Genomic DNA, 8,474 nt, shown 5'->3' on the forward strand with positions numbered 1-8,474 from the left:
CCTCTCTTGCTCCTTCTCAGATACCCCTATAGTCCTTTCTAAATGTGGAATTCTGTCTGCTGCACCACACGATTCATGCTGACTGGTCCCACACTGCCTGAATCCTCCCCTTGTGCCTGAATCGCCTCGTGCGGTGAGCCAGTGTTTGCTCCAGGCTCAAGCCGATCTCAATTAACATAGAGGCTGTGTGAAGACCTGGAGAGCGTGCACTCAAGCACAGAGCTGACTTCTGTGCTAACCTGATACACTTAATTTGAGAGTGATGCCAGACCATCAGTGAAATGGAATTCAGGTGCAGGAAAAAATTAAATCCATTGTCAAATTCCGTATAATGGGGGCAGACTTGCTCATTGAAAATATTGATAAAATAGAAACTGCTGTACACAAACTATACAACATTGGATCAGTTTAATATAGTAGTTATATTTACTTCATTGTTGCTTACATGAAAGTGGAAAGAACAAAATTTTCTCAAATAGCTGAGAAACTAGTATCTCTAGAAATATCACCTCCCCCAATCTATCTCACAAGTACTCTCATTGATTTAATAAATAATTAAAATTTAATAAAATTAATAAATAAACAATTTGAAACAAAACAAAACACAAGAATGGAAACTAAACATTGATTCAACTTTTTGAATGGGAAGGCAATCCCTTCTTAAAAGCAAGATCTTCTCACATAAAATTTTGTTTCCAACCACCCTGATGATACTTCCCAGTTGGCAGAAGAGCACCAGCAGCATAAAGATAGACACTATGAGATATTCAAAGGAGCAAAAGTAAACATGGTGTGCATTTTTCATCGAATCTCAGCACCAGCTGGCTGTCTATTGTCTGTAGGCACACAGAAATTCAAGGTGAGAACAGACTGGTATACAGCAGCCAAGGGAAGCAATTTTGTGCAGGCTAGTTTAACATTCCTATGCTTAATGACCTTCTCATTAAAGCCAAGACTACTAAGCTTATTATTCAGTTAAGAACAGTCTACAGGACAAAAAAAAATAAACCTTTAGAAGCAGTCAATGGCATATTAACTGTTGTACTATTATCCCTTTCTACAGTCTCATGCGATAGATTTTGTAATAGTGGAAATTCTGGATTCTTAAGTATCTAAGAAATTAATTTAATTTTAATTGCTATATACAGGATAGAAACTTGATCTCAGCTTTTGACTAAGAACATTATAAAAATAAGCATCTTCTAATTAAAACTTTTGCTTGATATTGTTCTGTAACGTCCACTACTGTATCATTGATTGGATGATGAATGGTTACTGAGATCAGTGAAACCGAGTAATTACCAGCAACGTGTGGATTCCCCAAAAACAACCTAGAAAGGTCTCCATTTCAGTTTCCCCTAAATCCCCAAACCAGACCGCTGGCCAGTTAAAAGTTCATATTAAAAGTATTACAGTATTAAGTATTAAAAGTTATAGTTTGAGAATAATTTTTAAACAACTACCATAAAATCATAAACTTTTCAACATTGTCCTCCATAATCAAAGATAAAAATACTCACTTTATTTCAACATCTGTCATCCAAATAAAGCCAGTACTTCAGTACACCAGAGTAAACTTCCCTGAAAGTGGTATGGTGAAAGAAAAAAAGAAAAAAAAAAAAAGGCAAAAAAAAGGCCAGAGTAGAGAACCCAAGGAATTGCTCATTGCAAGAAACTAGGGAGCTGCTTTGGGGAATAACAGAGTTTGTCCAAGCTCCTGAACTTTCAAAGCAAAATTTTCCCTAAATTGTGTTATATTCCCCTTCCATAAAAAAGTGTCCAGGCAAAGTTTGCTGGGAGCCTTTGGGACAGTATCCTCTCCCCTTCTCTGCAGAGGAGCATCCACAACGAGGAGGCACTTGCCACTCAGGTGTTTCTCTTCTAGCACAAAGCACCAGTATCCTGAAAGCGGGTGTTAACTTTGAGGGTTGATGCCAGAAGTGCTGAACCAGCCTAGACTTCGAGACTGCCTCCTTCAAATAGATTAACTGTGGGAATACCTGGGGTTTATTACCTTCTGTTGAGGTAACCACCCTCAGATGTTCAAAGAGAAGAGATGCTTTTACTAAGGGTATTTGCACTCTTTTACAAAGCTATTTTGGAGCTGCAATAGGAAGCACAGGAGGCAGTTTCACAACACAGGACTTCAGAGACAATACTTAGGAACCTTAAAGTATTCTTGACCCTCACTCCCAGGCTGTGGCATGACATCTAGTTCCTCTGGACATAGCAACTTAAATCAGGGAAAAATCATTTTTGACATCCAAATGAGCAACAATCTCCATGCCATTCCCAATGCTTTCCATTTGTTTTGCGCAGTTAGTTTTCAGATGGATGAGCTACATGGCCCAGCTCACTGCATGGCTTCACTTAGACTAGCCTGCATGGGGGTGGTGGAAACACACGGTTGGGGACAGCCTGTTGTGGGGAGATCAGGCAAGTTTGGGCTTGTGCCAAGCTAAAGAGCTCAGTTGGGCAGCACCACACAGGGATATAAAACTGCTTTAACTCTGTCTCAGTTCCATGCCCCAGGTTGCAGGAGAGAACCGTGAATAGCTCTGCTGGTACAACTAGGGGAAGAAGAGGGTAGGGCCAGAAATGAGCAGTTGTGGGTGAAAAATGAGGAGCAAAAACCCCCTTCAGCTGCAATTGCCGCTGAACTACAGAGCAATTGATACCATTCAGTGCAATTTCTGAAGCTCTCTGCAGTGCTGCAAGGAAAAGAATATGCAATCTTGTTTTGGGTGGAGAGGAAATCTGTAAATAGACGTGACAGGTCTGAGTCTGAGAGGTGCCTCTGTAAACCAGCATGGTGTTAAAATGAAGTTCTGCCTAGCTGAGGGGATTTTATCACCACAACCCTTTCTGGAAAAGTCTGTTAGAATCCATCAGCAATTAAACCTCTCAGGCGATATATAATAGACTTTTACAGGAGACTTTCCACAAAGCTGTGAAACATAATATTTCATTGCCTTTTACTTACATAGTAATCTATTCTTTATAAATTGAATGGGTATTTCACTCTGATGGATATTTCCAATCCATATGTAAATGCTGTTCTAAGTTTGATAGCATTTTTACTCACTTCATAGACTTGAAGATTTTGCACTTAAGACTAGAAATTACTATCAGGTCATTTAATATCATCTCTTTTTCTTGGACCTCTAAAATTTACTCCACACTAAGTAATTTATTAGAGTGATGTGTAGATTATGCCTGACAGCTGCCACAAACTGCCTCAATATTCCTGTGGTTCAATGCCTTCCTCACTGTTTTATCATCATTACAGCAGTTTCCTTACTGTCACCAGCAGATTTTTCTGCTTTTCCCCATTTTTGTGATACTCACTCTCAGACTCTGTACAGCTTCCATGCACTTCACCTGTGCTGGAGTGCGAGGCATTTCCGAAACTGAAATGCCACTGCACTGTCATTCAGATTCTTCACAGCCTGGGAGTTCAGTTACCAGTGAAATCGTATTTCAGTCCCAAGCTGTTTACAATTCAAACAAAAGGATTTTTTCTGTACAGCATCCAAACCCGACAAAGTTACAAGAGCTTAAGCTTTTTGCACCAAGATCAAATATAAAAAACTCCCCCTCTTCATATTTCCTGTGGTTGCAGTCTTCTGCATACCATACAGCTTAGGCTGTATCTACAGAGCCTCTTCTTATGTATCACATAAGCTTTTACAGATAAGCTCGCTCTTCTAATCCTCTAAGGGTTCCATACAAATTCAGCCTTTTCCCTTCTAAACTTCTTAATTTCTTACTTATTCAGAAGATATTTCTACACTTGACTTCTTAAAGACTTTTTCATTTCCTTGGAGATATAGTATTTTTTTTGCAGAATAGCTGTTAAGCTCTATACCTTACTGGCCTATTAACAAATTTGTGACTCAACAAGGTAGTAAAATGCTACCCTTTCTTATTATCCTAAACCAGGTTTGACTGTACACATAAGATGGCATAAGGTCTTGAAAGGAGCACATTAAAACTTCTGTAGTAAGATGAGTGCTGATCTGATTCATAAACACTGTGTGCGTTAAAAATCATCCCAAAGATTTTGGCAAACCAGTTCTGTATCAGATCAAGCAGCAGGTGCCTATATCAGAATTCCCCAGACCATCCACAGGTCCTTTCAGGCCCCTACTCTTTCCCTTGCCACTCCTTGACTCCTGAGGACATGGCACTTGGCTGGCTGCAGCTGCTCTTCCCCAAACGCAAGCTTGGACCATGCTCTTTCTTCCTGGAGCCTCACCACAGTCAGCTCTCTCTCTGTGCCACACTTACGTGCCGCTTTGCATCTGTCTTTTGCCTTGGGTGCTCTCTCTTGGACTGGGCTCTTCTGTTTTCCCTTAGGCATTTTCCTGAAACACAGGTATTGCACTTAATAATCTTGGCATTGCCACTAAGCCAGAACCAAGCGCTAGCACAGAGCCGGACTTGCTGTAAGCAATGCTCCCTGGATGCTGCTCAGAGCACTGAGATGCTTATGGGAGCGAGCAGGCAGGAGGCAAAGCAGCATCTCCTGGCAATCAGGCAGTGAGGAGCTTTGCTGCCTCACTGACGGCTGAACATCTCACTGTCAGCGCTAAGCGGATCTGGAGCGATGCAGGAGACAGGCTCTGAACAGCACACACCAGGGGACCATGAATGTCCATGACAGCTCTAGTTCTGGCAGAGTGACCTGCTGCAAGCTCCAGGAGCTGGATCCTATCCTCGCGAGGAATACAGACTAGTCCCATGTGCACTGCAGATTATGGCTCCTTCCCACATTTGGATTTGGTACCATTTCCTCTTTGCTAAGGAAAAGGAAGCATGGGTGCAAGGAGCACCCTGCAGTTGGGAGGAAACCTCTGCAAAAAGCTGGGCTAGGGGTACCTAGGGACTCTTCAGTACCTACAGCACCTCAAATCAGATCCAGCATCAAGCCCAGATAGCTAAGTCCCACAAAGTGAATTTCCTAAGACAGTTGTTTTCCCTTCTTCTCTTCTGGGGATGCCTTAGCCATTTCAGCAGAATGATCTAGCACAACAACCAGGATACCTCAGCCCCAGCAGTGCCCAGGCCTTCTTCACCATGCTCCACACCCATACAGCTGGTCCCATGTTTTTGACAACTGTCCCATTAACCTGTACCACATGTGCTGCCGCATGGGTCCTACTCATTGACATTTTGTTGGCAGTTATGAAAAACTGAGCTCCAGTGCTCACAGACAGAGGTAAAGGTGTAGCCTGTCTGTTCCACAAGAGTCCATGACAGATAAAATTGAGCAAGATCTCACACAGCCTGCTTCTCTCAGTGAGTTCCAAATTTGCCCCAGGAATACCTGTTTCTTCAGATGGCAAATCCACGGCAGTGTGAGGGCAGGAATATACTGCAGTAGTGCTAAGAAATGGAGAAGCGGATTTTCATGCTCTTACCAGTGGTGGGTCGTTCTGTGGCAGCCATGGGAAGTCATGTGGCAAGTTCACAATTTTTGTTTCTTACAAATAAACACAAAGTTGGTATGGGAAGATGAACAGATACCACAAGTCATCTAATCAAGGCCCTGCAGCAGCCATTAATTCCTTCTGTACATCTCTTACTACTTCACAGTTGTCTTCTACACTACATATGCAGCTTCCACAGCAGGAGCTTTACATGCCTTTCCTATACAAACCTCCAAGCACTCACTTCATACTCTGGTTGAGTGGGTAGTAAAAAGCATGGTAGAAGCTTTAGCCCACTCCTATTTTGGATACACTCTAAAATAGAGACATTAACCCATTTTCTCTGTCCTGTTTAGTCTACCTTCATGCTTCGCACATTTTGTCATATGCTGCTTTTATTTTACATACTAATTTAAATAAAGCCATTTAAAAATATCCTCAAGTTCAATGCATCTGTGCACAACCCTCCTGAGGCTCTCGGCCCTGTAGAGCCAGCCAGGTGTTAAGAAACAGCCAGTTATAACTGGGAGTGCTGCTGTAAACAAGATTGGGTGAGGTGGTGTTACAAGCAAAATTACCCAGCAAGAACAGGAAATAAAAGGAGAAAAGAAAAGAGTGAAAGAAGGAAGAACCCAATTGCATAAGCACAACAACTATTCATAGCTCCCCATACACACACGCTGCATCAATCAAATGCTCTATGCAAGGGAAAGCTACCCCACACTACAAAAGACTTTACACCCAATGGTAGGTACGGGCCTCCCTCATGGACTACCTTCCCAGCTCTGACAGGAAAGTGAAGTGGCTGCAGCTGGTGCTGGCACTTGCACAGCAGGTTCCCCTCTCGTACTTTGGTCCCATCCGACTGCCATCTGCTCTTTCTTGGCCTCTCAGAAGCTCAGACAAAGCAGATCTTTTTCATGCGCTGCATATCAAACTCAACTCTGACCCTGAGGGACCCCCCACCTTTTCCACAGACATAGTGCAGCTGCAGACACAAAACTTGAACGCTCATTGATGCTGCCCGTGAGTGGTTTCATAAACCACCAGGGTTACGCAGGAGTCACGGAGAAACAACCAGCAGCACAGCACTTCTGTTGCTGCCAACAGACCCTGTTAGCCTGCTCACGTGGCTGAAGCTATGGAAGATGCAGGCATTGCCTGTTTTTCCACCAGGCAGCACTGATGCTGGCAAAGTAGCTATAGCAATATACCACACTGTAAAGTACTGTTGACAAAAAAACTATTAGCCTGGACAAGGATGGAATCTCAATAGCTCATACCTTGTTTCCACAGACTCTACAAGTTAGGGACACCAAACACACTGTACTCTGGCATGCTCCCCACACAGCCATAGCACAAACAGGGGGGTTGTGTATGGCCATGGCATTCTCCTCTCTGGGACCAACTTCCCTAGCAGTGGTCAGAGTGCCTACATAGCCTTCCTCCCTGTGCTCCCTGGGGATCCCCACCTGGGGCTCAGGACTTAATGCCTTTTCCTTACCAGCAAGTGCCCCCTTCATTTGTCAACCTCCCCAACTCAGAGTACAACCTTTCTGCCAAAGTCACCATCACTCATCTCACAAACGTTGCAGTGAACAGCATGAGCATCGCTCTTGGCGAGTTCAGGGAGTCACACTGCACTATCGCACTGCCTCTCTGCCATGCACAGCCTCTGCTAGCTGAACCTAACAGAAAGCAACGCACTTCACTTCCAGCACACTGCACCCCATTTGAGAAGCTCCGCTAAGCCCTCCCACAGTGACTGTTTCTGTGGGAAGCTGAAGAGGCACGTTACTTGCAGCACACCAGCCTGTTGTTTGGGTCCTCAGGGTCAGGGCTGCCTTCACATAAAGCTGACTCTTAAGATGGCAGCTGACACAGATCCAGTCGGGGGTTTTGTAACATCAGATTTGCATCCTCAGCTCCAATCCAGGTTGGAGCAGCTTGTTTTCTACTCCACTCGAGATCACTTCAGTATTAGATATGGATGTAATTTTCCTGTCAAACCCACAATGTTTAAAAACTTGGTTTGATTCAGGCAAAACTTTATTTTTCCCCCAAATATATCAGGTTTTGGCCCACAATTAAAGTGTCCAAAAGAAAAGCTTTATATTTTCAAAAGGGATGTTTCCATTTGATTTTTACCTCACCCCTCATGCAAAGGGATAAATCTCCTTCTGCTAAGAATAAACTGACGTGCTGAATCAGACTCCACAATCTTATTAGATTGTAGAGTAGGTATGTTTATTCAGCTGGGCAGCACAGGGGGTAGTCTCAGCAAAGCCATGCGCACCAGGGGCAACAACTTGCCTCAATTTATATAATCAAATGTTGCATATACATAAGATTTCCAAATATGCCTATACATATTCATAACCTAGCCCTGCTTCATATTAAAATTAGTTCCAAGAAGTCATTTCCATAAGTCCCTCCCAACTGCGCTTGCATAGTGCCTCTTGGTGGTGGTCATGAGGGTCGTGAGGATGAAGGCTTGGTAGTCTCCCTCGCTCTGAACTTTTTACCTTCTCTCTTTGCTCAGACTCCGTTGTTCCCTGGTCTTTGTCCAAACTATAGAGTTGGTTTTAGCTAGTTCTCATCATGAACTGTCCTTCAGAAGGAACTGTAGACTCCTTGCTTCAGTTAATTTACACAATAGTTAGTAAAACAAAGCATTATTTTCCAACAACAATCTAGGTAATCGTTAAGCAATTAGATCTACTAAAATTTCTTTAACTCCTTCCCTCAGAACAAAGACTTCTTTTTTTCCCTCCAAGTTTATTTCATTTTGTGCCTACATTGTGGTCTCTGGAAAGTCATCTTACAGGTTGAAGCCATAAAGAAAGCCTTGCCTAAACTCCCTTTACGTCAACTGGCAGGAGCACTTTGCAAAGATCTCTGTGGTGTTCTGGAGCCCAGGTGAAGTTGACAGGCTGAATAAACACGAGAAACCTGATCTGGGGATCTTGGAAAAACAGCTGGGGAGGTATCAGACTAAGACCTTTAAAAATTATATTGGTAATTCCAGAATAAGTTTGTTAG

The sequence above is a fragment of the Falco cherrug genome, chromosome 3 (assembly GCF_023634085.1).
Source record: "Falco cherrug isolate bFalChe1 chromosome 3, bFalChe1.pri, whole genome shotgun sequence".
In the NCBI taxonomy this organism is placed as follows: domain Eukaryota; kingdom Metazoa; phylum Chordata; class Aves; order Falconiformes; family Falconidae; genus Falco; species Falco cherrug.